The sequence below is a fragment of the Lactuca virosa genome, chromosome 8 (assembly GCF_052849685.1).
Source record: "Lactuca virosa cultivar CGN04683 chromosome 8, Lactuca_virosa_CGN04683_v6, whole genome shotgun sequence".
In the NCBI taxonomy this organism is placed as follows: Eukaryota; Viridiplantae; Streptophyta; class Magnoliopsida; order Asterales; family Asteraceae; genus Lactuca; species Lactuca virosa.
Window position 1 is genome coordinate 175,504,870 of NC_136433.1, and position 5,853 is coordinate 175,510,722.

The following is a 5,853-nucleotide window of genomic DNA, read 5'->3' on the forward strand; positions in this document are numbered from 1 at the left end:
GCTTCCCAAGAAAATCCAATATTTTCTAACATGTTCATTGAATACTGAATACAAAGTAAGTTTCGTTTGAAAAACCCTGGTTACCACCAGTAGATAAGTAGTTTTATTACTCGGATAAAACTATGAATTAGATCGTTGGAATACCCTCCAGTAGTAGATAGGTAGTTTTATAAAAATAAAACCATAGAAGTAATTCCGTGAACAAAGGTTAGTTTTACATATTGTGAGTCGGATAACCATGCTAATATGACCCGTGACCCCCTTGACGTTTCTTCAGACGTCGTACGATTACAAAATTTGTCACCCCGGGCGTGCCCGCCCCACTGTAGCTATCAGTGCAGGTGTGAGATTGTCAGTCCCGAATAGATCTATTCACAAATTTAACGCTCTCCCTCCAGGAGACTCTGGTTATACTTCCGAAGAGGATTTATTGGTACCCCGAAGGGCATAACGAAGATTAGTCTCACAATCCTGTATTAACTAGTTTACGTGTAGTTTAGTTGTTCTCGAGTTCGAAATCGTTGGTAAACAATGTGGAGTATAATAATTATACAAATTAATTATTCAGCGAGATACCCTCGTTATTCGAATGGATAAACTAAATCTGTCATAGTTTATATATATGAAATTGCATGGAGTTTGATTCTGTAAAACCGGTAATGAAATCCCCAAACTATATCTATTATAGTTTGATTGATAAGTTATGTTCATGTACTATTCGGAAAACTATGCAATTATGTTTAGGAAACGTCCCTTATGCTCTGCATTTTACAAAAGGGATAAGGTATCTAAATGTTTAACGTAAAACCATTGTAATTGCATCAGTTTTTTTTTAAGTTGCGAAAACCTTTATGTCTGGCTTGTATCCCCCCCTGAAAACGTTATAAAAACTTATTAAAAGCGTAGGGGTATGAACTCACAGTTTGACGTAGGATTCGGATGTACGATCGGTTTCGAGTACTGAGTGTCAACTGATGTTTTGTACACAAGTGGATCCTATTAACATATAATAATGCATATATGTATTAGATTAAGGCATTTCATGATAAAAACACGATGGGAAACCACCCTAAGGACTTGGAAATGCTTAGAACTTAGTGTCGGAGCCATAAATGATCGAATAAAGGAGGTGTACGGCCATCAGTGTGTGTGTGCGGCCAGGGTGTGCGGCCAAACTGTGTGTGCGGTTGCACACAAGAGTGTGCGGCCGTACAGAGTGTGTGTGCAGCCGTACACAGGAGTGTGCGACCGTACACTCCTCATTTGTGCCCGAAATGTCGATTTTTAGGTGTTCTAGTGTCAATACCAAGTCCAACTAGCAAATAGAGGCCAAACTCTTCACTTTGGAGAGTCTTGAAGGTGTGTGCGGTCACCTTAGGAAGGTGTGCGGCCGCACACCTTCAAAGGGTGAAGAACACGAAGAACACTATGAGTTTTAGGCTTAGATTCAAGTGTCTTACCAATATAACAAGCTGATTGATGAAGTAGTTCACGTTTTTGAGGCCTTTAGAGTGTTCTTGGATGAATTTTATAGAGAGAGAAAGTAGTGAGAGAAAGCCAAAGGAAAGGAATGAATGAAGGGGTCACCATATATATATAATGGTGAGTGTGCGGCTGGAGGGTGGGTGTGCGGCCGCACACCCATGTGTACGGCCGTACACTCCTCCCGAGAGGGTGTATGGCCCGAATGTTGTACTACGACTAGGTATTACTCGACCTAGAACTCAACCTTTGATTATACGAGGCTTAGAAAGTATCATTACACCCTTAAACAATGTTAAATGATGATAAAATCGAGTTTAATATTGATAACATTAACTGATCTTACAAGTTAGAAGTTTCGGGTTGTCACATCATCCCCCTGTTAGAGGGAATTTCGTCCCGAAATTCGAATATAGAATACAAGTCATGAGTTAGGGAAAAAGATGCGGGTATTTCTGTTTCATATGATCTTCGCGCTCCCAAGGGAATTCAGGTCCGCGCTTGGCATTCCAGCGAACCTTCACTATCGGGATGCGACTTTGTTTTGTTCGTTTGATCTCCCTATCCATGATTTTGATTAGTTCTTCCACAAAGTTCAGATTCTCTTTGATTTCAATCTCATCGAGAGGAATAGTAAGAGTCTCGTCGGATAAGCACTTTTTAAGGTTCGAGACGTGGAAGACAGGATGAATGCAACTAAGCTCTTGAGGTAAACGGAGTTTGTAGGCTACGGGACCGATCCTGGCGAGGATCTCGAACGGTCCTACGTATCTTGGATTCAGCTTTCCACGCTTTCCAAAGCGTATCATGCCTTTCCAGGGCGAGACCTTCAACAGAACACGGTCTCCAACCTGGAATGCCAAGGGTTTTCGTCGTATATCGGCGTAGCTCTTTTGTCTATCTCGTGAGGCTTTCGCGAATGATTTCTCGGCCGGTGAGAGTGCTGTCGGGGACTTGTCCCTTGGCAAGCTGCGTGTCGCCTACCTCAGCCCATCATAGGGGGGATCTGCACTTACGGCCATATAGGGCTTCAAATGGCGCAGCTTTAATACTGGTGTGGTAGCTGTTGTTGTAGGAGAACTCAACAAAGGGTAAATGGGTGTCCCACGACTTTCCGAAATCGATAACACATGCTCTCAACATGTCCTCCAGGGTTTGGATGGTTCTCTCACTCTGCCCGTCTGTCTGAGGATGATAAGCTGTACTCATGTCCAGCTTCGTTCCAAGAGCCTTTTGCAGTGACTGCCAGAACCTCGAAGTGAAACTGCTATCTCGATCGGAGATAATGGACACAGGCACACCGTGCAGTCGGACTATCTCTTGGATGTAGATTCGTGTAAGTCTCTCCATTTTGAAGGTTTCCTTGATAGGCAGGAAGTGAGCGGATTTAGTCAGTCGATCAACTATCACCCAGATGGCGTCGTGCCCACTCGGAGATTTAGGTAATTTGGTGATGAAGTCCATGGTAATCCTTTCCCACTTCCATTCGGGAATTTCCAGTTGTTGGAGTAGACCTGAGGGCTTCTGATATTCGATTTTCACTTTGGCGCAAGTCAGACACTTGCCCACAAATGTAACGATCTCCGCTTTCATGTTTGGCCACCAATATAGTTTCTTGAGATCGAGGTACATCTTATCCGAACCTGGATGAACGGAGTATCTGGTCCTGTGAGCTTCGTTCATGACGACTTCTCTGTAACCACCAAACTTAGGGGTCCAGATCCGGTCCATGAAATAATAGACTCCGTCTCCCTTGATCTCTAGGTTCTTATCCATTACTCTCAAGGCCTCATCCGTGACGTTCTCTGGTTTTAGGGCTTCCAGCTGAGCCTCTCTGATTTGCGCGGATAAGTGGGAATGGATAGTCATAGTTAGTGCTTTCGCACTGCAACTTGTGTACTCTTTGCGACTAAGAGCATCCGCAACCACATTGGCCTTGTCGGGATGGTAGCGTATTTCGCACTCGTAATCGCTGAGTATCTCAACCCAACGCCGTTGTCGCATGTTCAACTCCTTCTGATCGAAGATGTGTTGCACGCTTTTATGGTCAGTAAAGATAGTGCACTTGGTTCCGTAGAGATAATGTCTACATATCTTCAATGCGAATACCACTGCTCCCAACTCTAGATCGTGCGTTGTGTAGTTGACTTCGTGTGCTTTCAGCTGTCTCGAGGCATAAGCAATAACTTTTTCCCGCTGCATGAGCACACAACCCAAGCCCTGATTGGATGCATCGCAGTAGACAACGAAATCCTCCGTCCCTTCGGGCAAGGACAGGACAGGTGTACTGCATAGGGCCTGTTTCAATGTTTGGAACGCAGTGTCTTGCTTTTCACCCCAACAGAAAGGTACGCCTTTCTGAGTCAGAGTGGTTAAGGGTTTTGCGGTTTTTGAGAAGTTCTGGATAAATCTGCGATAATAGCCAGCGAGACCCAAGAATTGACGAATTTCTGTGGGTGTCTTCGGTGCTGACCAGCTCTCTATCGCCCTTGCAATCTTAATGATATACGACTAGCTTACACCAAGCGATTATAAAAGATCTGGTAGGACTTATAATGCAAATTTCATCACAAATTGTTGAAGCATTCGTAATACTAGTACTCGCTAACTACAACCTGGAATATTCGTAATTGTATCAACAAGGACAGAATGGGGAGCATAAAGGCACACATAGAATACACTATCATTCCAAAACAATAGCTCCTTTTAAATCGACTCAGCTCTAATTACAATAACAAATTCCAAGGTCGTCATTTAACATCAGGCGGATTGGTCCCCGCCATATCAATTTCGTATACTACGAAAAGTTTCCCCCATCTTTCCTCCAAATTCTTGAAGTCCCAGTCGAAACGCTAATTTCGGGACGAAATTCTTTCTAACGGGGGGATGATGTGACAACCGTCAATTTTTGGCCAAGTCAAAGTCAACTAAAGTCAACAAGTCAAACCGATCAACTCATCTAACCCTTGTATATTAGGGTTTCCATTATGTTTCTTATCGTACAACTCGCAATCTTAATACAAAGTATCACTTAGAGTTTTCACGGGTTCGGAAATTCTAAACCCTAATCAGGGCAAGTGATGAAACTACTCGATAAAACATTATTCCTTAACCCTCGGGGGCATATAACAATCATAACGAGGATTAACAGTATGTACAAACCTTGTGCTACAAAGCCAAACACTTAAAAAGGTCACAAACGAAATCTCTCCCAAATCTCTCCAAGAATGTGAAATCTCTCCCAAATCTCTCTAAGTATGAGAAATCTCTCCAAGAATGTGAAATCTCTCCCAAATCTCTCTCTGTATGAGAAATCTCTCCAAGTGTGTGAAATCCCTCCCAAATCCCTCTCTGTATGAGAAATCTCTCCAAGTATGTGAAATCTCTCCCAAATCTCTCTCTGTATGAGAAATCTCTCCAAGTATGTGAAATCTCTCCCAAATCTCTCTCTGTATGAGAAATCTCTCCAAGTATGTGAAATCTCTCCCAAATCTCTCTCAAAATCTCTCTCAACTTTTTATAATCACTCGGGGCATCCCGACCCTCGAATTAGACGAAAACAGCTCGAAAACGGAAGTCTACGCGAAAAACAGCCTTAAGGAGCCGAAACATCTTAAGGCGCCGAAACCTCTTAAGGAGCTGAACCCTCTTAAGGAGCCGAAACCTCTTAAGGAGCCGAACCCACTTAAGGAGCCGAACCTTCTTAGGAACCGAACCTCCCTTAAGGAACCGAAACCTCTTAGAGTCGAACCTCTTAGAGGCGAAACCCTAAGAAGCCTCCTAGAACCGAACTCTGCTGATGAAGAACCGAAGTCGAACCTCGGAAGACCGAAGGTCCCCTCGGACCGAACCTCCTCCCTCTCGGTTCCAATGCACCATTCGAACCCTATCTTCGGTTCTAATGCTGCTAAAACCGAGCCTTAGCAACCTTCGGCCCCAATTTCGGATTTTCGCCTCTTTGCCCGGTTTTCGACCACGACTCCATTTTAAGCCCGTTTTTAATTATTTTAACGTGGGATTTTCACCCAAAGTCGTATTTTGACATATAAAACCCTAAATATTCATATTTTGAGGAAAATCATTGCCTAAGAATAAAATCTAGTTAGTGAGATATTTAGGTGGAGTGTTGACTTATCCTTTGGGCAAGGACACAAGTTACCTCCCATACCCACTCCATGACCATCCCCAATCACTATTCCACCATACCTGGTCATTTCATTGTCCTTTTTCCCACTCTTTCCAGCCAAGTACCTTGACACAAGGGTAGAAAAACCTTTATCTCTCCTGCCACTTTATTCACTCTTTCTCAAGGAGAACAAACACATCTATTTCACTTTCTCTCTCTAAAATTCGAGATTCAAAGGCTGGTCT